The 24,468-nt window shown below is 38.3% G+C and overlaps 1 long non-coding RNA gene across 2 annotated transcripts; it reads left to right on the plus strand.

The window, feature by feature from the left end:
• Positions 1 to 2,655: 2,655 nt before the first annotated feature.
• LOC134298236 (uncharacterized) lies at positions 2,656 to 11,836 on the plus strand. Of its 2 annotated transcripts, none has more exons than XR_010005196.1 (4): positions 2,656 to 6,000; positions 6,947 to 7,026; positions 9,947 to 10,269; positions 10,862 to 11,836. It is a non-coding gene; the product is annotated as an uncharacterized LOC134298236 (long non-coding RNA). The 2 variants fall into 2 exon arrangements; XR_010005197.1 differs by having other exon boundaries at positions 10,866 to 11,836.
• Positions 11,837 to 24,468: the final 12,632 nt, after the last annotated feature.

Below are 24,468 nucleotides of genomic sequence, written 5' to 3' on the forward strand. Positions count from 1 at the left end.
AGGAGGCTTGCCAGGGTTCAATCAAATGACAGCAGAAGGAAAAAAAGAGGATAGTACTTTGCAAGTGATATCTTCCCTTAAGGATCCATGCCTGGATGCTGTCTGTGACTCTTCACTTCTCGCTGTCTATGTTTTGGATGGAAATCAGCCAAATGGCAACTCATGTTTCCAAGCTGTCTTATTTTCCAGTTGTTTAGTTGTGTTATGTGTAGAGGGACGGAGGCTATACACACAATTCCTGATTTTTTTACCCATGACATTAGCTGTAGATACTTCAAGATGCTAGTGCATCTTTGTCATTAAGTTGACAAACTCACAAGGGCTGAATCTCACACGTTAAGTTGAATGAGCACTTAACTGTTGAGTTTGTGAATATATATGAATGTATATGATTTCAAAGCATCAAGAATCATGTGGAGCCCCTTTCCTCATGAAGCTGAAAAACAAAAAAGTATCCTTTTTAGTATAATGGGCATTTTATGGTCAAGTAAATAAACAGCCTAAAGCCGTTCAAGTTAGCTTATTTAGTTAGCCTTTTGTGACTGTCTGTTATGCTGTGTCACACTGATCTAATGTTGTCCTCTCCTTTCTGAAGCTTTTGTCGTATTGCATTCAAGATCACTTGGAATTACTAGCATCCCAACTTTTGATCACCCGCGATACCCTTCATTTGATTCCGACGCATGTACCAATGCGCTGTTTCATTTAATAGGACTCTTCGCCCTGCTACATCACTTTCATTTCCAGAAATACACTTGCATGCACCCATACACTCATTCAGTTCCTAAACACACGCATTTACGCTCACATGATTCGGTATCTCTAAGTATAACCACAGCAGAGCAATAACACTTGGGTCTCTAACTGGAAGTGGCATTGTTTGAGCCTGGGGCACACAAATTAAAGCACCTACTAGCCAATGCAATTTGCTTGGTCAAATATCAAGCCAATTCTTCCACCAGCTTTTTGAAAAGAAAGAAAATAACTTCTGAAAACAGCCTCTATTTTAAAAAGAACACACTGAACAAAAACATTACAAACCAACCAGAGTAGAAAATCATTTTAAAAAAAATAGGATATAAAATTGTTATGTTAAATCCCAATCAATAAGGGCATGCAATATATGAATGATTAGCAAATATGTCGCACAAAGTGACGTTTCCAAACAAAAAGAGAAATAAAAGGGCTTTGGAGAAGTTTTTATAGGAAGGGCTTTCAAGGGAGTGCTTAGTGCCATTGTTTTTCTGTTTTACTTTTTTTAAAGTAAATTTGATGCTTTTCATAATTTTGAATGACATGTTTTAAATGATTTGATTCCATTTTTTGTCTGCATTTTAATATGTAAGTCACCTTGAGTTTCACTTTTGCGGAAAATATGTGATCTTTGCCTGAACTACATTTTCTATGATGTTAATAAAAATGGTAAAATCAGAACTAGGAATAATTTTTTCTGTGTTCACTTTCTTGGAAAATTTAATTTCCTAATTATTAGGCTTCAAGCTTTTTTATTTCTATGACACGCTCTGAACAATGGCGGCTGATGCATAATGTATCATGCTTAATAGTATCACAAGGGGCTTAAGCTGTTTCTGACCTGGCAAACTCTGATGCTTTTTTGCTGGGCTGATCTTAGCCTCAATCTCCATATTTCTTGCTATCTCAAACCCTAGAGAAGCTTCCGACAACAGAGTTGCCTTGGGCAAGTATCGAGTTCTGCAAAAAGAGTTTAGAATTCATTTGGAATATTTGAAATACTGTGAGAAACTGCCTTATTCTGAATCAGATTGTGTGGTCAGGATCATTGAGAATTGTCATGGGAGTCATACAGATCTCCAGATGTTGTTGGACTACAGCATCCCCAGCTAATATGGATAGCGATGAGGACTCCTGAATTGAATTTCATCAGCATCTGGAGAATGGAGTGCTTCTCTTGCCATGTTTACACAGACTGTCTAGAGCTTTAAAAAGGGATTTTATTGCAAAAAGGTGGCAAACCAGAATTGAAGTAGGACCATTACTGTTTCTGGTGCAACCCTCAGTGGCACAGTGGGTTAAACCCTTGTGCCGGCAGGACTGATGACTTGAAGGTTGGGTTGCTGACCTGAAGGTTGCTGGTTCGAATCCAACCCGGGGAGAGGCAGATGAGCTCCCTCTATCAGCTCCAGCTCTATGCCGGGACATAAGAGAAACTTCCAACAAGGATGGTAAAAACATGATAAGCATCCCCTGGGCAACGTCCTTGCAGACAGCCAATTCTCTCACACCAGAAGTGACTTGCAGTTTCTCAAATCGCTCCTGACACACACACACACAGTGGTGGTGGCTCCTATTGCATGATGCTGCGTGCAACTGGTCTGCCACTTGCTCACAATAAACCCAAATCCCTGCTATTTTTATTCAGAAAAGCTAACACCAAACCTAGAAACAGAATATAAACCGTTTCACCCACATCTATGGCAGGCATCCTCAGAGGTGTGAGGATGAGAATGCTTCTGGACATTCATACTTCCAACAGACATGAGATTTTTCTCCCACCCTGGACCTTCCATAGATATATAAACCCCACTTGCCTAGTTTCTAACAGACTTTGCAACCTCTGATAATGCCTGCTATAGATGTGGGTGAAACATCAGGCGATAATGCTTTTGGAACATGGCCACAAAGCCCAGAAAACTCACAGCAACCCAGTAATTCTGGTCATGAAAGCCTTCAACAACACATAGAATATAACCCATAAGACAAAATACAAAAAGAAGAATAGTAAACATACATTTTCTTAATATAAAAGCAGACTGCTACTACATCTACTAGACCCCCCACCCCATTAAACACTAACTACACACTGATCTACAGTACCAGCTTTACACTCTCTGTCTTGTGGTTTTATTTTTTCCATTTTCCATGCCCAATAAAAGAAGAAAAATCATTCATACATTTTTTCCCTCATAAGATGATACTCTTCTAAATCATGATAATAGAGGTCTGACCCCATCTTTGCAGTTGTTATACACTATCATTCCTTTACTCTTGAAATTGGGGTTCACTTTGCTTTGCCCTCTATGGACTATACAATTTGTGCCTTACTAACAGTGGCAGTGTCTGTTTTCCCCTTTAGTGGCAAATCTTTGGGCTGGGGGCCAATTTGATAATTTAAATCTTCTTTTCAAATCCCTATCCAATTCACTTTATATTTTAAAGCCACAAATTATAGCTTGGCCTGATATTTACGGTTAAAAACTGTAGATCTGAATAAAGACCTCCCATGGAAATCACCCAATCGTTCTTCATAGCATCATGGATGGCAGAGTGACATACAATATGTTTTACTGGCAACACACTGAAAATGGAAATGTTAAGAATAAATCTTGGTGGAAGTTTCAGTAATTTTTAATATATTTTTTGGTAGCGTGCGTGTGTGAATGATATATTTGTCCTAGAGCAATATGAATTCATTTCCCCCACATCTGTAATATCTGCAGTAAGCGAAATTAAAAATACATTTGTACTTGTACAGTTAAATGATCATATTTAATGAAATGTCGGAGATGAATCTTAGCAAATAGTCAGGAAATTATTTCAGAAAGAGCAGCATTTCATTACTGGCAGTCAGGGAAAAGCAAAGAGATTATACAAACCGTTTACTATTTTAGAGGCTAGGGGATGGACAGTTCTAGATGAAGGAAGAATGTGTAAATGTCAGGTAGGAGTTGCAACTGGTAGTTTCCATTTATTTTCTTTGCAGAATACCTTCCAACTTGTGGTCAATTTTTCATCAAACACAAAAGCAATTGTGCTAATCAATGCAAAAAGCAAAAACCCTAAAACTTACAGTTGGGAAGAACGTTTATTGGAACTAATCTAAAGACCTCATCAGACGGGGCTTGGGAAGCATTCTAGGATGCTTTCCCCCGGTCCAGAAGATCAGAAAAATCCAGCAACCATGGCAGTTAATGTAGTGTCAAACTTCATTCATTCTACAGCTATTCTCCTAAAGATTTCAATGCTGAGCACTCTTACTACACAGGCAAATCAGTACAAGTAGTTTCTATTTGCATGAGGAGAAGGACTTCTGTAATACAGAATAGTGGACACCTGGCTCAACAGCAGTACGTGTAAAAAAGAAATGGGAGTCTTCATGGACAACAAGTTAAACATGAGCCAACAATGTCATGAGGCGGATAAAAAAGCCAATGGGATTTTGGCCAGCATAAATAGGAGTATAGTGTCTAGAGCCAGGGAAGTCATGCTCCCTCTCTATTCTGCCTTGGTCAGACCACACCTGGAATCACACTGTGTCCAGTTTTGGGCACCACAATTGAAGGGAGATGTTGACAAGCTGGAATGTGTCCAGAGGAGGCCACACTTTGGAATACTGTTTGGAATTCTAAATGATCAAGGTTTTGGAGAACAACCCCTATGAGGAGTTAAAGAGCTGGGCATGTTTAGTTTGCAGAAGAGAAAGCTGAGAGGAGACATGATGAGGACTATATATAAATATATGAGGGGAAGTCATAGGGAGGAAGGAGCAAGCTTGTTTTCTGCTGCCTTGGAGACTACAATGGGTTCAAACTACAGGAAAGGAGATTCCACCTGAACATCAGGAAGAACTTCCTCACTGTGAGGGCTGTTCAGCAGTGGAACTCTCTGCCCCGGACTGTGATGGAGGCTCCTTCTTTGGAGGCTTTTAAGCAGAGGCTAGATGGCCATCTGTCGAGGGTGCTTTGAATGTGATTTTCCTGTTTCTTGGCAGGAGGTTGGACTGGATGGTGCACAAGGTCTCTTCCAAATCTATGATTCTATTATTCTAAGTGGGTCTTAAGTGGGCATCCCAAACCAAAATAAAACCATGACAACTGTCTTAGAAATGTGTTATAAATATTCATTGGCATTTCAGTTGGGATAGCTGGCAATAATAATTTGCTACAGGGAAAACCTTTTTCTTACAACTACATAGTAGTTGGTAGCTTAGCTCAGAGGGCACAAGGAAATCTCAAATATATGGAAGGAAGCATCATTCTTCTTCCTAATAGAAAGATGCTGGTGCTTTGAGTTTGCATATGTAAACTAGGCAAGTGATGAGACCCCTAGAAAATATATCTAAGGGGATCCAAAGGGAAATGTTTGAAGGTGGCACATATGTACCCCTCTCTCCCTTTAGCAGCCTTATCCTTCATCTTCCTAGACTTTATAATAGATGTGAGCAAGGTCCAGACTGTGGACCACTTGCATCTGTTTTTGTGGTCCTGTCCAGGCACCAGAGCTTTTTCTTTTACCCAAATGCTCTCTAAATGTGAACATGAAAGGTCAGCAAGGATTGAAGGGTGGGGGATTAATGTCCCCTAGTCTCTGAGAAATGCACAATTTTTGCTTGATATTAAAGTTTAGAAGCCCTTTGGAGGAACAAACAGTGATGGAAATCCTTCGATTCCTCCTTAGATTAAAAATAAAAGTTAATCAGTGCTTTATAGAGTGCCATTAAGAGTAAATGAAATATTCTATATTACACTTCCTGGTCAAAATAATATATCTTTCTATGAAACAGATATGAGTGCAAGATAGTTAAATCTGAGAAAGACAGTTGGTAACTAAGCATGGCTCAGCAACAGAGGAGAGGAGCATATTTTAAGCTGCTGGTAGGACATGTTAGAAGGTCTGTAACAGGGGTATGGAGTGGGGAGTTTGGTGTGGTTTTTTTTTAAATGCAGGATTTCCCAGTAAAAACCCACAAAGTAAGAAATGCACTGGGTGCGGTTAAAAGTTTTGCTTAAAATGGTTTTCCACTTTTGGCTCAGACCTAGAATTAATTGTATTGTATAATTTTTTTACTCTTGTAAGTGTTTTACAGCACAGTTGGAAGGCATGGAAGGTTAATTGCACAAAATATTCCTTTAAAAAAATCAAATATATTTCCAATTCCTTCAAGATATGGCCTGGAAGCAAGTACTTGGATTATTTGCATAATGAAGCTATGTGCCCGGATTTCATCTCTACTATTAAAAGGTATGGTTAAAGGTGGTTTGTTTTTGGTGGGAAAGGAAGGGGAATTCTTTTAAATTAAAGTTAGTGATGTTGTGTTTATTTCAGGCTGATGTGGCTCAACTGTTCTCTTGTGATTCAGTTTCAATAATCCAGATGCCTTTTGTCCACTTGACTAATTGCTAAATGGAGCCAACAGATCAACAATAATAAAAAAAATCAAATGCCTATCCCTGTGAAGAAGATTGTCCCTTGTATATGAGCACAAGTAGGGTATTCAGCTTAATAGCTGCAAACATTGCTGTAGTCATATAGACTTAGGCATGATTTGGTATAATTAGATACATGGATGCAACCAGGTGTGTATTGACATTGCATAATTATAGCAATTTTATGTCATTTCGATTGCCAAGGCTTTGACCAATGGAACCCTGGGAATTGTAGTTTGTTGAAGGATTTGGAATTGTCTCCTAAACACTTTAGTTTATTCCCTAAATAACAGTTCCAAAGGTTCTATTAATGTTTGTCCCTACTACACACTCAAATTAAGTTAATCATCAGGGTACCTTATTTGCCTTATTTTTATGGTGTGTCTTCAAGTCATTTCCAATGTACAATCACTCTAAAGCAACCCTATCACAAAGTAATCTGGGGATGAGACTGTGTGATTTGTTCAGTGTTCCCAGTGGGTTTTCATGAATCAGAAGAGATTCAAACTCTGGTATTTAGAGTTATATGCCAGATTCAACTGATTACAAAAAAATCCAGGGCCCAGAGAAACTTAACATAGCAGTAAACCTACTAGGCCAGTAAATTCCAACAGCAAAAAGAATTCACACACTTATTTCTTATGGATGTGTGACATTGTTGACAGAATGAAAAAAGTCATATATCATTTTAGTAAATAGGTATTGAGTACTTGAGAAAACTTCCGCTTAACTTTTGTACTTCTCCTGAAATCTTCTCATAGCCACTTAGCCTTTACTTCAGAGAAAATGCTGTTTCTTGATCTTCAAATCTGAGAGACACGTAACATCATTGGAGTTGTTGGTAAGTTAATGACTCACTTCCCAATGATTCTGCTGTCCTGTTCTGTAGTCTCCAACATAAGATTTACTGTTCTAAGTTGCTCTGGTTGTGCAGATAATCTGCTTGCATACATTCATCCTCTCATTCCTCCTTTTTCTCAAGCAGTAACAGGGTCCGGGATGCATACACTATATGTCTCTGCCTTTTCAACCCCTACAATGGATTTAGCTCAGGGATGATTTTAGCTGGGGTTTTTGCATAGGCTAGACTAGGGATATGTGTTCCAACTCTATAGTTATGTGATTCCAAGAATGGGAATGTGTAGCTCTCCAAATATTGTTGGGAAGCAAATCCTATCAACCGTAGAAGTATAATCAGGAACTGAGGCACCAAGCTTATTGTGGCACTGCCCAGTTGTTTGTTGCATAGACTTGTGTTAGAAATTTGTGCTCACACAATACTGGGTGGCAGCTCCCATATATTCATTTCAAATAGTTATACAGCAGTGGTTCTCAACCTAGGGTCCCCAGATGTTTTTGGCCTTCAACTCCCAGAAATCCTAACAGCTGGTAAACTGGTCGAGATTTCTGGGAATTGTTGGTCAAAACACCTGGGGACCCACAGGTTAAGAACCACTGTTACAGTAGAGTCTCACTTATCCAACATAAATGGGCCAGCAGAACGTTGGATAAGCGAATATGTTGGATAATAAGGAGGGATTAAGGAAAAGCCTATTAAATATCAATTTACGCTATGATTTTACAAATTAAGCAACAAAACATCATGTTTTACAACAAATTGAAAGAAAAAAGCAGTGCAATAAATGGCAACATTATGTAGTAATTACTGTATTTATGAATTTAGCACCAAAACATCGCAATGTATTGAAAATATTGACTACAAAAACATTGACTACTAAAAGGCAAACTGCATTGGATAATACAAAACATTGGATAAGCGAGACTCTACTGTATATAGTTTTAAAGTAGTCAAAGGTGTTCAAAAACATTGCTAGATGGGATCAGCACCATGGATAACTCCTTTAAGGTTACCCAAAGCCTGCAGCACAATCAGTGCCTTGCTAAGAATTAGCAACTGCAACTGTGCTTAGATATGGTTTTCTTTAAATCTTGTCCATTTTCTGTATCCAAACTGAAAAGGAAAATCTATTATAATAAAAACAAACAGGCATGAGTAAAAAAATGGTATTAGCCAAAATGTGTTATGACTAAATCCCTCTGAAAGAAATTAATCCAAATAGGTAAGGAAGCACATCTTAGACTATTACATACGAGAGAAAAACTGGCAAGACTATAAATTTTTGTATTCAACCCATCACATGGTATCATATATCCCCTGCTTCCAGTCTGTCTCCTCCCCATGATTTCACCACTGAGGGAGAAAACTCATCAATAGCTTCCAATCCTACCATGTTCCCATCACCTACCTGGTGCAATTGGGCTGTTCAGCTATGAAGTGACATCAGGGGGTGGAATTCTTCTTCTCTTTCACACTATTCTCCCTCATTATTCTTGAGCATTTAAAAAACTTTACCATCTGGCTTTTAAAAAAATAATCATACCCAGAATTGTAAATTTGCATTATTTTATTTTTTGAAAAAAATTATGAAGCATTGGAAGTGCAGAAAGTTAAGAAAATATGTACAGGACAACGAATCTACACAAACACAAGATGGTCTATGTACAGAGAAAATATAATGTCCAAATAGCATATATGGTATTATTAAAGTTCCCCGTATAAAGCTCAATTCGGTAGTACCAGACAAAACGAAAAGAAGCAACAGCTCTAACACAAAAGTTATCTAAGTCTGATATTGGTTCCAATGTATATAGGCTTCAGGGATACATAGTCAATGAAAATATCTTCCAAACAAAGTAAACAGACGGTTGGTCATGTTGCTGTATACAGAAGGAAGAAAATAATGATAGAGCACTGCTCTCAAAAAAGTCTTTACAAGTAAAGTCCAAATAAAGTCCCAAATAAAGTCTACAGGGGTTCCCTGTTAGAGCTGTTGCTTCTTTTCATTTTGTCTGGTACTACCAAATTGAGCTCTGTATGGGGAACTTTAATAATACTATATATGCTATTTGGACATTATATTTTCTCTGTACATAGACCATCTTGTGTTTGTGTAGATACTTTACAAGTATTCTGGGATTTTGTACAGCAGGATAATGAATCACCAAAATTGTGCAATTGCCTGAATGGAGAGATGTGAAATAACAAGTGTGTTTATGCCAGTATACAGCTGCTATCAATGGTGGTGTGACTGCAGTGGAATAACGCTTCGTGCAATGAAGTCCTTCGTCAATAGAATCCAACAAAAATGTTTCAGTGCATATTCCATAGTGTTCCAGGGTGAATTCTCTGTGTAGTAAACAGTGGAGAGTAAGTACACCTGTGATCAAATTACCCTCAACCAGACTCCTGAGAAATTTATTTCATTTGGGTAACATCTCACACTCATGAATCTTGTCCCGACTATAGTCTTGAAAAGCACAAGAAATCCCACATTGGGTCTTGAGAGCTGGCTATGATTTGCTCTGTATATTGTTCTTGTGTTTTATATATGCAATAATGAATGGCCTTTCTTTCTCTCTTCCAAATCTGATTCCATAAAGAGCCACTTGACTGCTACAAGTCATCATTTTCATTCTGCTTCTAAGTTTACTCTTAAGGGCTTTTCCTTTCATCTTTTTACTGCTCTGCTAATGTACACAAATCACTTTTAGAGATAGTGTCATGACTACGAAGGGAGCAATTTATCAATATGGACGCCTCTTTGATGAAGGATGGTTTTTCTTTACAAGTCCGGACAGCCCCAGCTGAATTTCAATTTGCTATGGCATGCAAGGGATTTAAAGGATTATGGCCAGTGAAAGGTTTTAAGCATAAAACAGTCTTTTTTCCTCTTTTGCAGGATGTTGCTACAACTGAACATTTCAATTCTACTTGGTTTTCCTTTCTTTGATGTAAATGGGAATGGACATGTCAGCATGAAAAGCAATCCAGTACTGGATGATTTCTGCAATTTTTGTTTTCTCTTATTTTCCACCAAAAAGGTGCCAGTATTTAACAATAAACCTAAGTGAAATCCTGATCCCTGTGAAAGCGAGTTTCAAAACTTTAAATTGATTCTAGTGGATACTTCATTTCTTGGGACCAGATTTTCAACTACTGTGTTTAAGCTTCAATAAATTGACTTCAGAAGATTTAACATTGTGGTATCCCTTAAGGATTTGGGTGAGTGTACACAATTCTCCCTCCCCTCTCCCTGAATAGTTAAGATATTGGGTTTCTGTGAGTTTTCCGGGCTGTGTGGCCATATTCCAGAAGCATTTTCTCTTGACATTTACCCACAGCTATGGCAGGCATCCTCAGAGGTTGTGAGGTGAGGATGCCTGCCATAGATGTGGGTGAAACATCAGGAGAGAATGCTTCTGGAACATGGCCATACAGCCCGGAAAACTCTATCTCTGAACTTGCACTGTAGTATTGTGGAATGACCTGATGGACGAGATCTGACAGCCAAACAAGCTGTCAGAATTTAAAACCCATCTAAAGACCTATCTCTTCCAGCAGAATCAGGAATTCTAAACTTGTGCCCTGTGTTTTAATCTTTGTTTTGTGTATTTTAATATATATTTTATATAAATATGTTTTAGCATAAATTTTTTATAGAAATACATTTTAATGTGTGTATTAACAGAATTTTTAAATGATTGTGTGTTTTAACTATGTTGTAACCCACCTTGAGCCATGAGGAGAGGTGGGTGAGAAATAATAATAATAATAATAATAATAATAATAATAATAATAATAATAATAATAATAGGCAGTCAAGAACCAACATTGAGGGAAGTCAATAGTAGAAAACTGCTTCAAGAGCAAAAGACCGTAAAAACACAATCCAGACCAGAAGAGAAAACTGGCAAAAGAAGGCTCTCCATGGACAGTTCCTGGAAAAAATTGAGAGCCAAATTGACAAAGAAAAACATGGCTGTGGCTCACAAATGGAACTTTGAAAAAGGAGACGGAAAGCCTGATTCTGGCAGCCCAAGAACAAGCCATTAGAACCAATGCCATCAAAGCCAAAATTGAAAAGTCAACGACAGATCCCAAATGTAGACTCTGCAAGGAAGCCGATGAAACAATAGATCACATCCTCAGCTGCTGCAAGAAGATCGCACAGACAGACTACAAGCAGAGGCATAACACCATTGCTCAGATGATTCATTGGAACTTTTGTCACAAATACCATCTGCCTGCGACAAAGAACTGGTGGGATCACAAGCCTGAAAAGGTTACAGAGAATGAACATGTCAAGCTACTCTGGGACTTCCGAATTCAGACAGACAGAGTTTTGGAGCACAATACTTCTGACCTCACTATCGTGTTAAAAAACCAAGTATGGATCATTGGTATTGCAATTCCAGATGGCAGCAGAATCGACGAGAAGCAACTGGAAAAGCTGACACTATACGAGGATTTAAAGATCGAACTGCAAAGACTCTGACACAAGCAAGTAAAGGTGGCCCCAGTGGTGATCAGCACACTGACCTTAGCCCCAGCACTTAAAACAATAGGTGCTGACAAAATTACTATCTGTCAGCTGCAAAAGGCCACCCTACTTGGATCTACACACATTATTCACTGATACATCACATAATCTTAGACACTTGGGAAGTATCCGATGTGTGATCCAATACAACAGCCAGCATAGTGATCTTATTTGTTGTGTACTAATCTTGTTGTGTATCAAATAATAAAATAATAAAAATAATAACTGCAAAGGCTCTGGCACAAACCAGTACAGGTGGTCCCGGTGGTAATTGGCACACTGGGTGCCGTGCCAAAAGATCTCAGCCGGCATTTGGAAATAATAAACATTGACAAAATTACGATCTGGAATGGGACACAGAACTGCTGGAATGGGACACAGAACAAGACCAAGTAAAGGAGGTGATGACAAAATGGGCGAGAGACATTGGCCATACGATAAACATGGCGGATTGGGAAAAGCTATGGAATAAGAAATTAAAATTTACATATGCGACTGAAATGAAGGAAAATTGGTATAAAATCTTCTTTATGTGGTATATTACGCCAGAGAGATTAGCAAAAATTACCAAGGGGAAAGGTGATGGAAAATGTTGGAAATGTGGGAAACATAAGGGAGACTTTATGCACATGTGGTGGGGATGTAAGAAAGTTAAAAAATACTGGCAAGACATCCATAAAGAAATGGAGAAAATACTCGGTAAAAAGTTTGAAATAAAGCCAGAATATTTTTTATTGGGAATTACCGATTTTCAGATGGACTCTAATACTGATAAGCTTTTTATGTATATGGTAACAGCAGCCAGGATATGTCTAGCAAAACTGTGGAAGACTCAAGAAATCCCCCCCCCCCTGTAGAACTGGATATTGAGATTACTAGATATCAGAAATATGGACCTATTAACACATGCAATAACACAGAACAGGTCGACAAGACAAAAGACTGACTGGAGAACTTTAAGGGAACATTTAACAAAAGAAAACATTGAACTCTGGTGAAATATGTTTCAAAAACAATATTAGGCTCAAAGGTGTAAAGGGGCATTTATTGGGAAAATGCCTAGAGCAGAAAGAAAATATACCTTGCCATGCAGAAGATCTGGAAGGAATGCACATATATGTGTGCACAGGTTATTTTTTTCTTTTTCTTTTCTTTCGTTCTTCTTTTTTTTTCTTCATAAAATACTTTTATATCCGAGAAAGATATATATATATATATATATATATATATATATATATATATATGGATTTCACATACAGTAGAGTCTCACTTATCCAACATTCGCTTATCCAACATTCTGGATTATCCAACGCATTTTTGTAGTCAATGTTTTCAATACATCATGATATTTTGGTGCTAAATTCGTAAATACAGTAATTACTCCATACCATTACTGCATATTAAACTACTTTTTCTCTCAAATTTGTTGTATAACATGATGTTTTGGTGCTTAATTTGTAAAATCATAACCTAATTTGATGTTTAATAGGCTTCTCCTTAATCTCTCCTTGTTATCCAACATATACGATTATCCAACATTCTGCCGGCCCGTTTATGTTGGATAAGTGAGACTCTACTGTATATCTAATATGTAACCCTTTCTTTTTATGTACAACCAAAACCATAAATAATTTTTTTTTTTAAAAAAGATGATTCATTGGAACTTGTGCCACAAATACCATCTGCCTGCCACAAAGAACAGGTGGGATCACAAGCCTGAAAAGGTTACAGAGAATGAACATGTCAAGCTCCTCTGGAACTTCCGAATTCAGACAGACAAAGTTTTGGAGCACAATACTTCTGACCTCACTGTCGGCTCTGGCACAAACCAGTACAGGTGGTCCCGGTGGTAATTGGCACACTGGGTGCCATGCAAAAAGATCTCAGCCGGCATTTGGAAACAATAAACTTTGACAAAATTATGATCTGTCAACTGCAAAAGGCCACTTTACTGGGATCTGTGCGCATCATCCAAAAATACATCACACAGTCCTAAATGCTTGGGAAGTGTTCGACTTGTGATTTTGTGATACGAAATCCAGCATATCTATCTTGTTTGCTGTGTCATACTATGTTGTTGTGTCAATAATAATAATAATAATAATAATAATAATAATAAAGTCCTGGTGGTGATCGGCACATTGGGTGCCATGCCAAAAGATCTCAGCCGACATCTGGAAACAACAGACATTGACAAAATCACGATCTGCCAACTGCAAAAGGCCACCCTACTGGGATCTGCACGCATCATCCGAAAATACATCACACAGTCCTAGGCACTTGGGAAGTGTTTGACTTGTGATTTTGTGATACGAAATCCAGCATATCTATCTTGTTTGCTGTGTCATAATAAAATAATAATAATAATAATAATAATAATAATAATAATAATAATAATAATAATAATAATAATAATAATAATAATGATAATAATAATAATACTGTATTGGACTTTTACTCATCAACTCTGTTTGTTTCTTGTGGAGTAGTCTACTTCTTGGCCCTCGTACCTTCCTGGCTGTCCATTGGTTTGCCTTCCCTGGGGCAGAACAGGAAAATGTTTTACAAGGACAAAATGCAATGCCCACTCCCTCGAAGAGAAGCATCTATCTACTAGCAGTTCCTGTTAACCTACAAGTTAAATAAAAGTGTGTGTAGTGGAAGCAATGTCTATAGACACACACAAGGCAAGGTTGTGTGGTTGAAGCCTTGGTCTTTTGCTCCTCCAGGGAAACGGATTGCCAGACAGGGAATTTAAATCATTTGTGCATGGCCAGCTACTTTCGTACCACTCGATCCACCTAAGTGTTAATGAAAACACAGTGCATACTTCAGACATCCAGAAGGTGAGGCTTGCAGAATGGAAGCAAGGAACTGGGTACACACAAAATCGTTTCTCAAGAGATGTAGATCGGAGAGATTGATGTGTCTAGTTAAACCTTAAGGGAAATTTGGATAGAGCTACATAATAACCAGTGGCACAAATGAAATGTCTGATTTCTATTCTGTTCCTGTCTGGACAGCCTAAGACAAATGAAACCGATGACTGAGAAGAATCACATTTTCTATAATTATATAAATTACAGAAGGGAGGACTGTAATCACCTAAAATGCCTCTGGGAGGCTGGATTACCAGAAGACAATTTCTTAAATAGATCCACACTCCTGGATTGAAAAAAAAAAGCCACTGGCAGCAACGGTTAGTAAAAGATGGGCAAGAAAAGATATTCTTAACCCTTTGGATGCAACAGGCCTAGGTCTTACACTCCAGAGCATCCATGTTCCTACTAGAGATACCATTCTGGTTGGGAGCTGTAGTCCAAGAACACAGTATTTTTAGACTCTAGTTTCAAGCCTAATAGTAGCAAACCTTGATTCATGCTTTATTGAGCCCATGGATTGTGGGCTACAATTGGGTTGCCTTCTTTTCTCCCTCATTCTCTTCTCCTACCACAACAAAGCCATCATCCTACCATCCACTTTGGCTTTAGGGACCATGGCTACAATTTGGACCGTTGGTGGATTTGTGTGCTACTTTTGCAGAAGAGAATGTAATTAAAACCTCTTCATGTGAATTGTTAATAATAGGAAAAGCAGTACAAAGGAAGACAAAACAGTTCCTATGATATATTGTACAATGCATTCCCATCAAATAGGGATGGGAGCAATATTTAAAAATTGTTTTTAAATTGCTGAAAAAACATGTTTCTCAAGTATTGTGAAACCCTGAAAAGGAGAAGCCTTTGTAGTTTGGGAGTTATTTTGTCCAAAATTTGCTGGTGGTCCTCTCCCCCCCCCCCATAAAAAAATCTGTGTTTTTAATGTAGGTATCAGTATTTTATTTATTAATTATTACTATTATCAGTTAAGGGTCACCCGGTGGTGCAGCAGATTAAACTGCTGAGCTGCTGAACTTGTTGACCGAAAGGTTGGCAGTTTGAATCTGGCAAGTGGGGTGAGCTCCCGCTGTTAGCCCCAGCTTCTGCCAACATAGCAGTTCGACATATGCAAACATATACAAATGTGAGTAGATTGATAGGTAATTTTCTGGCAGCTCCATGCAGTTATGCCAACCACATGACCTTGGAGGTGTCTATGGACAATGCCGGCTCTTTGACTTAGAAATTGAGATAATACTAATACTAATACTTTATTTGTATACCACTCTATCTCCCCGAAGGGACTATGTTTTTCCAACATAGGTAAAACATTCAGTTACCAGAACAAAACATACAACACAAGCATAATAAAACATCAACATAATTACTATTGAACACAACATATTCATTTAAAATAAACCCTGTTTCAGTGCTAATCCACTGAATGAGATTCAAATAACAATGGACAAGGTTCCAGGGTGGCCCTAGACTGTCAGAGTATTGTAGCGCAGCAGTAGTAGTATGAAAAGCAATGGAGTGCAGAATGAAGCGACACTTCGAGACGTCAGTAAAAGCAATATACAAAGCTTTACTGAATGAAGCTGATTACAAACAAACACAGGACTGATTTGTTCTCCAACAGATCTCAAACTCGACTCGAACTCAAGAAGACTGAACTGATGCAATAGATATGCACATACTCTTGTGTCTGGATCCTCCCTAGTTCCAGCCACACACACCAAGGTCATCATAGCTCGTTAGTGATTAACTCTTTACACACTATTACACACTCTGGATGATGCAATCTGACTGCAATACAAGCATGGCACAAATTACATTTAAATACTCTCATTACACAAATCTCACATTGACATAGACAACTAAAGAGGCTGGGCCAGGGATAGTGTGGCAAAGTGACATGGGTAAAGTGTAAAATGGTGGCCAGGACAGGGCCTGGGTTGCTCAAATGAGCACCAACACCAGAGTCGGACATGACTAGATTTAATGTCAGGGGAAAAACTTTACATTTTATTATTAGTTAATGTTAAAATTAATTTATATGTGGAAAAAGCTATGTCTTGTGCAGGATATACTATTTTCTGGGTAAATGTGTCATATCCAAATTGTGTACAGAATGAGTCGCAAACGGAATACTTTGAAGATTTTCTTGCAGAGGGAACAAAATTGCTAAGATGACTTGATGCATTCTTTGAGAAGGAAATGAACGAAAAGTTCATCAGTAACATCATAGATATTAACAGGGTTGGTTCAATAACATGGGTCCTGGATCCAGGCATTGACCAACTCACCTGTTGATTGCCTGTTGAGTTTCTCCATACCTCACAACCTCTGAGGATGCCTGCCATAGATGTGGGCGAAACGTCAGGAGATAATACTTCTAGAACATGGCCATACAGCCCGGAAAACATACAACTCACCTGTTGATTGCCAAAAGCTCACCCAGATCATTGCTTTTAAGTCTCAGACTATGACTAAAAGGAAACCTATATGGGTCTGCTCCCAGCCAATGAGACGGAATGATCTTTATTGCCTGACCCTGCAATATCACCAGCATGATATGTTATGAGGGCCTTTCCCTGTCAATCATGAGGCAGATCACTGACATTGTGATAAAAGTTCTGCTTCTGCCTGTTGAACTGGAGATAGCTTATGGGAAGAGAAAGCACTTAAGTCTGCTGCTTTCCAATTGACAAGGGAACAGACCCCAATTGATTGCAGCAGTTGCTTTCTGGGAATTGAGGATTGAGATGGGGGTTGGAATAAGGAGAAGATTCACTGTGCAACACTATAACTATGATGCTTATGCATACATAAATCTCCAACAGGTTTCTCACCAATAATCATAGATGCATAGATAGATGCATAGCAATACTGATATAGATATACAGTAGAGTCTCACTTATCCAAGCCTCGCTTATCCAAGTTTCTGGATTATCCAGGCCATTTTTGTAGTCAATGTTTTCAATATATCGTGATATTTTGGTGCTAAATTCGTAAATATAGTAATTACAACATAACATTACTGCGTATTGAACTGCTTTTTTGTCAATTTTTTTTTGTAAAACATGATGTTTTGGTGCTTAATTTGTAAAATCATAACCTAATTTGATGTTTAATAGGCTTTTCCTTAATCCCTCCTTATTATCCAAGATATTCGCTTATCCAAGCTTCTGCTGGCCCGTTTAGCTTGGATAGTGAGACTCTACTGTACTTTGTTTTTAAAAAACTTTTGAACAGACAACACACCATTGAGAAACTGGTTAATGGCAATAACTGCATTCAGTAAAAACCTCATAATCATATAATCCATATCCAGAATTTCACTTTCCAGTGTCTGGGACAGGAATCTAGGAATTTGTCAGATCTTCTGGGTGACATTATGATGTAATTCCTCTGGAAGTTTCCATAGAATTGTGTTTGATGACCTAGACCAGTTGTTCTCAACCTTCCTAATGCCGTGACTTCTTAATACAGTTCTTCATGTTGTGGTGACCCCAAACCATACAATTATTTTTGTTGCTACTTCATAACTCTAACTTTGCTACTGTTATGAATCGTAATCTAAATATCTGATATGCAGGATATATTTTCATTCACTGGACCAAATTTGGCTCAAATACTCAATACGCACGAATTTCAATACTAGTGGGGTTATGGGGGATTGATTTTCTCATTTGGGAGTTGTAGTTGCGGAGATTTATAATTAACCTACAATCAAAGAGGATTCTGAATTCCACCAACGATGGAATTGAATCAAACGTGGCACACAGAACTCCATTGACCAAAAGAAAATACTGGAAGGGTTTGGTGGGTACTGATCTTGAGTTTTGGAGTTGTAGTTCACCTACATCCAGAGAGCACTGTGGACTCAAACAATGATGGATCTGGACCACACTTGGCATGAATACTCAATATGCCCAAATGTGAACAGAGGTGGAGTTTGGGGAAAATAGACCTTGGTATTTGGGAGTTGTAGTTGTTGGGATTTATGGTTCAGGAGGGCTTTTGGTAGGAGGATTTGCCATTTGTTTCCAAAAAGTAAGATAAGGACAGGTGGAGAGATCTTCTATGTGTTTTCTGATGGTCTTTGGCGACCCCTCTGACACCCCCGTCATGACCTTCCCAGGGGTCTCGACCCCCAGGTTGAGAAACACTGACCTAGACATTTCTAGAGAGAATATTTCTCTAGGAATCTCTAGGTCAGTGATTCCCAAAGTGGGCGCTACCGCCCCCTGGTGAGCGCCGCAGTGATCCAGGGGGGCGGTGATGGTCACAGGTGCATTTGGGGGCGATGAATAACTGTATTGCCTTTCTATTCTGAGTTCAAAAAATAGTTTCATAATTTCAAACTTCAATGTTTCTAATTTACACCTTTCTTTACTATATTTTACAAAAAAGGTAGAAACATTAATACATATATCATTCTGTTTAATTGCTATTAAATTTAAAAAAAATAATTTCCAGGGGACGCTGAGTAATATTTTTTCTGGAAAGGGGGCGGTAGGCCAAATAAGTTTGGGAACCACTGCTCTAGGTCCTCCAACACAATTTCATGGTATTCCGAGAGCAGAAATCATGTTATTTTATGGCATTTGGTCATATCCATTATTTCAGGTGACCACACTTTGGCCAGGGACTGTGGATACGGGAATCTTACTTATAGTTGTTATGGATATGGTTATCCCTTACTCCTTAACAAATGCTTGGTTATTGTGGAATATGGTTGCTTATTTCTTGTGTGTATGCAGGTCTTTGCATACTCAAAATGACAATTTTAGTCCAGGGATGCATGACCAAAAGAGAGCTACATGGACCATGAACAAACAAGTAACTTAACTATAGGCTTCATCTTGACTGAATTCAATATGTTCAGTGCAGAAAAACATCTGTAATAATGATTCCTGAAAAACAACCTCCATTTATTGAGTTCCTAGCAATATGTATTTTGTAAAGTCCACACATGAATACTGACTCAGCTGATTTGAATAAGCATTCGTCATAGACACTTTTGTAAAAAAGGAGCCATTTTCTTTCAGAACGTTACTGAACATATAGCAGAATTGACTATATAGCACAAATACATTGAGGTTCACAACTGATTGATTTGCAGATTCAGAATAAAGTTATTTTACCTTTATGACTGAGACCTTCTAAAACACCAGAGGATTAGACTATAGGAAGACAGCAACAGAGGAAGTCCAAGAAAGACAAATCAGCAGAAATATACGGATCACTACCATCCTAAGCCTAACACTGTTTTAAAGCTGAAGTCGCAACAAAATATTCTAATGATGCATTTTAAAATGCAGTGTTATCAAAATAGATATTTTTTTCTGAAGATGGATGCCAGGTTTTTAATTTTATGCTTGAGAAACCAACCAGAAGGAAAGAAATGCCAGGTGTGGGGTTTTCTATGTGACCACCCTGCAGCTATTATCCAGGGAGTCCATTGCCCTCAGGGAAGTTCAGGACACAAAAGCCTTTGTGACCTCCCCAACACTTGTTCATAGCTCTGGAAACAGCAGAAGGACTTGCCTACAATACACTTTTCTGTAAACAGCAACAGAGAAGCAAGATGTTGTCTAGTGCTAGTTGTATTATAACCATGCATTTCCAGCAGAATGAAGAAAGAGCAATTGAGGAAGCCTTTCTGCACAGGTTATGAGATATCCTCATTTTCGTCCCACAGTGTTTTGACCACAACCCTAAACAACTGGTGTGGGTCCCTTATCCGAAATTCTGCAATCCCAAATACTCCAGATTAGTGGCTGAGATAGTGACATCTTTGCTTTCTTTTTGTTCAATGTACAGCTTTTCTCTTTGGCATCTATTAGGTTTCTAGTTTTTTTCCCATTCCATATAAATTTAGTCAAATCCTTCCTCCAATATTTGAAAATTCTTATTCCTTTAATTATTGGTAGGTTTTGGAATAAAAACAGCATTTTGGGCAAGATCATCATTTTTATCACCACTATTCTTCCCATCCAAGTTAATTGAATTTTCTTTAATCCCCTTCCACATTTTTTCATAACTATGTTGAAATAAGTTGCTATTTTTGTAGGTTAAACATACTCCTAGATATTTTACTTTCAAGGCTACCTTTCTTCTTCTTCTTCAGTCACACAGTCATTTCCGACTCTTTGTGATCTCATGGACCAGTCTACGCCAGAGCTCCCTGTCAGCCGTCGCCACCCCCAGTTCCTTCAAGTTCATGCCACTTCAAGGATACCGTCCATTCATCTTGCCCTTGGTCGGCCTCTCTTCCTTTTTCCTTCCATTTTCCCCAGCATCATGATCTTTTCCAAGCTTTCCTGTCTTCTCATGATGTGGCCAAAATACTTTATCTTTGCCTCTAATATCCTTCCCTCCAGTGAGCAGTGGGGCATTATTTCATGGAGGATAGACTGGTTGGATCTTCCTGTGGTCCAAGGCTACCTTACAAGCTGATAAATTCTCCAATTTATCAATATTGCTTTTTGACAGATTTTTGCTTAAGAACATTGACTTCTCTTTATTTTAAATCCTGCCACATTCCCATACTTATTGTTTCCAACAAGCTTTGAATGCTTTTTAATGGGTCTTCTATAGTGCATACCATATCATTAGCTTTAACTTTGAATTCTTGTCCCTATTTTCATCCCTTTAATACAGCTATCTTCCCTAATTCTAATATTTAATATTTCTAACATCCATATGAAAAGCAAAGGTGACAAAGGGCACCCTTGTCTCATTCCTTTGTGGATCTCAATATAATTTGAAATTTGGTCTTTTATCCTTAATTTAGGTTTTTGTTTTGAATAAATGGCACTGATTGCACTTTAAAATTGCTGACCCACTCCATAGCAAGTCAATACTTTTTCTATAAACTCCCAGTGGATGTTATCAAAGACTTTCTCTGCATCTAGAAATAAAAGCGCCACTTCTCTGTTAGGATCTTGTTCAGCAACCTCTAGTAGATTAAGGATTGTCTTCACAGTTTGGTTTAGCTGTCTGTTTGGAAGGAAGCCTGCTTGATCTTTATGTAAAATCTCATCCTAAGTGTTTCAGATACTGTGAATTCATGGATATTATGCCCAAAAGTTCAGCCAGATATTTTCATGTAGAAGCCTCTGCCCAGGCCCTATAGGGAAGGTGGAAGGCCTTGGAGTTGAGGCAAGCAACTCTGATTAACTGTAGAAATTAGCCTTCATCTCAATGAGATCATTTGTCCATGGGACTTTGCTATCTAGTGACAAGGCCAAAATTCTGTTGATGGACAAGGAGGCATATATACAGCCAACTTCTTCTTTAAAAAAAAATTGTATTAGGGTATATCAAGTGGTTTACAGATAGTTTAAAAGGGGGGGGGGTTAAAAAAGGGAATAGTGTGAGAAAAGGAAAGGGTTGGGTAGGTCCGAGGAAAGGAGGGTAGAGAGGAGGGAACAAGGGGGATAGGACAGGTCCCTGGTAAGGGAATTAATTGGGAAATAAGGGATAGGGATAGTTGTAGGAAGGGGAGAGGGGTTTCTCTGGTCTTCCATTCTTCTTCCTTGCAGTTGAGGTTTCCCTGGGCAATGTCTCTGTAGATGATCAATTCTCTCACAGCAGAAGCGACTTGCAGTATGTTCTCAAGTTGCTTCAGACATGATAAAAAAACCTATTATCCATGGTTCCAGGTATCCAAGCAGGCTTTCAAACATATTCCTCATGAATACGGGAATCATGTTGTATTTGAGGAAGCACCACTTCTAAAAATGTGCTTAATATACTATATCAATTGACTCTTGGGGACAAGATTCTCATCCAATAGAATGTGGTTGCATTTGTTTACTTATTGGTTGTTTTTCTGTTGGAGTGGTGTAAAATTGAAATAGCTTTTTTTTTTTTAACAAACATTGCTAATTTTTTATTTGGTATTGTGCAAGACAAGTACTATGTAAGGTGCTTCCTATTTAGATTTTTCATTCAGGGACAAATGTTTTCCTCTGTGGGGCCAGAACCGCATGGGCACGAATAGAAATGCACATAAACCCAACATTTTTACCTCTGTTGCTGAAAAGGGCATATGGTGGTAGTAAAAATATAGTGGACGAGTGGGTGTTAAAAAAACCCCTAATATTTGAGGACAAAAGAAGAATGAAGCACTTGTGGTTTTGTTGCTGTAATTAAAAAAAAAACAGCTTTGCAGAACTAAACATCTGCTGAAACACCATGACACTCAAAGAAAGTATTGCTTTCCCCCCGTTACTCTTTAAACAGACAATTTGCATTGCCTAAAGAAGAGACTCCAGTTCAGAGACTGATAAATGGTTTTTGCAACTGTCCAGTACCAATTTTATCCTTGTTGTGGATTTTACCTGTCTTTTTCATACTAGATCTTACCTTACACCACATTCTGTCTCTGATATCATAATTAGTTGATATGGTTTATAGCCACTGTGCTTGTCTCTATTTTCCATGGTTCTTTTTTTGCAGCTTATTCCTATTTTGAAAACGAAAAAGGGTGATATCAGATTTTAAGGCCTCAGGCAGGGATTGCTGTGAATTGTATCTGTTGTAAAGTATCTAGTACATACTCTGAAAAAAATAAATGATGGGGATAATGTCACAGATCATGGGTACAGTGCACACTTGTTGCACACACATTTTGTTGTGGATGGAGTCTTAAACTATCCTATTAACAGGCAGAGAAATCGGGAATATAATTTCTTTTGTTTTCTCTGAGAAGAGGGAAAATTATCCAACAGTTTCTTGTGCTAGCTGTAAGTTTTAATCTAAAATGCATTTTCCAAGCTTCAAGTGTAGATCACAGTTAGCAATGTCAGGAGGGCAGTGTATTTCATGATGATGATTTTTATTGTGTGCTTTTCTTAGCTTAAGGAGCCCCAGTGGCAAAGTGTGTTAAAACACTGAGCTGCTGAACTTGCAGACCAAAAGGTCGTAGGTTCAAATCCCGGGAGCAGAGTGAGCGCCCGTTGTTAGCTCCAGCTTCTGCCAACCTAGCAGTTCGAAAACATGCCAATGTGAGTAGATCAATAGGTACCGCTCCGGTGGGAATGTAACGGTGCTCCATGCAGTCATGCTGGCCACATGACCTTGGAGGTGTCTACAGACAATGCCAGCTCTTCGTCTTAGAAATAGAGATGAGCACCAATCCCCAGAGTCAGACATGACTGGACTTAACGTCAGGGGAAACCTTTACCTTTACCTTTCTTAGCTTAAAGACTAAGATGCTAACCTGGGAACCATTCTGCATCCTCGACAGTATTCCAGGTTAAAGTTATCCCAGAGGCTTATGAAAAAAAGTGGTCATCAGGATCACAAACATAATTTTTTTGATGTGAAACAGTCTGAGTATAATGAAGATGGCCACCACAGTTAAATGGAAAGTAAGATGTAATTATCGTAAATACAGTATTAAATAATGTAGGCTCCACATTCTTTATTAGTAAACAGATACAAATGCAAGCAGGGAAACAGTGAGATCAATGACCCAGTGAGAAACATTATGATTTCAACCTCATTCTGCAAAAGGAAGCAGGAAGGATATTTGAGGTGAATGGAGGGGGAGGGTGCATCTACATGGTAGAATTTATGTGGTTTGTTACCACATTGACTGCCATGGCTCAATGCTATGGAGTCATTTGAGTTTTTGTTTGATGAGGCACCAGCACTCTTTGGCAGAGAAAACTAAAGACCTTGTAAAATTTCATCTCTGAAGATCCCATAGAATTGAGCCATAGCAGTTAGAATGGTGCCAAAATGAATGAATTCTAAACTATGAAGCAGAATATTAAGAGAATTTTCCACATGTATGTCAAATGTTCATGAACAATATTAGAACTTCTGCTCAACTCTGTTCTTTATTTTATTTATATATTTAATTAATTTATAATAAGAATTCTGTCTTCCAAACTGGATTTTCATTCAGTGTAAAATGTGTAGCATTTCAAAATGAGACATTGCAATGCATTCACACTGAGAGCTCTTATATTTGTTATG

Source organism: Anolis carolinensis, chromosome 4, assembly GCF_035594765.1.
Source record: "Anolis carolinensis isolate JA03-04 chromosome 4, rAnoCar3.1.pri, whole genome shotgun sequence".
Classification (NCBI taxonomy): domain Eukaryota; kingdom Metazoa; phylum Chordata; class Lepidosauria; order Squamata; family Dactyloidae; genus Anolis; species Anolis carolinensis.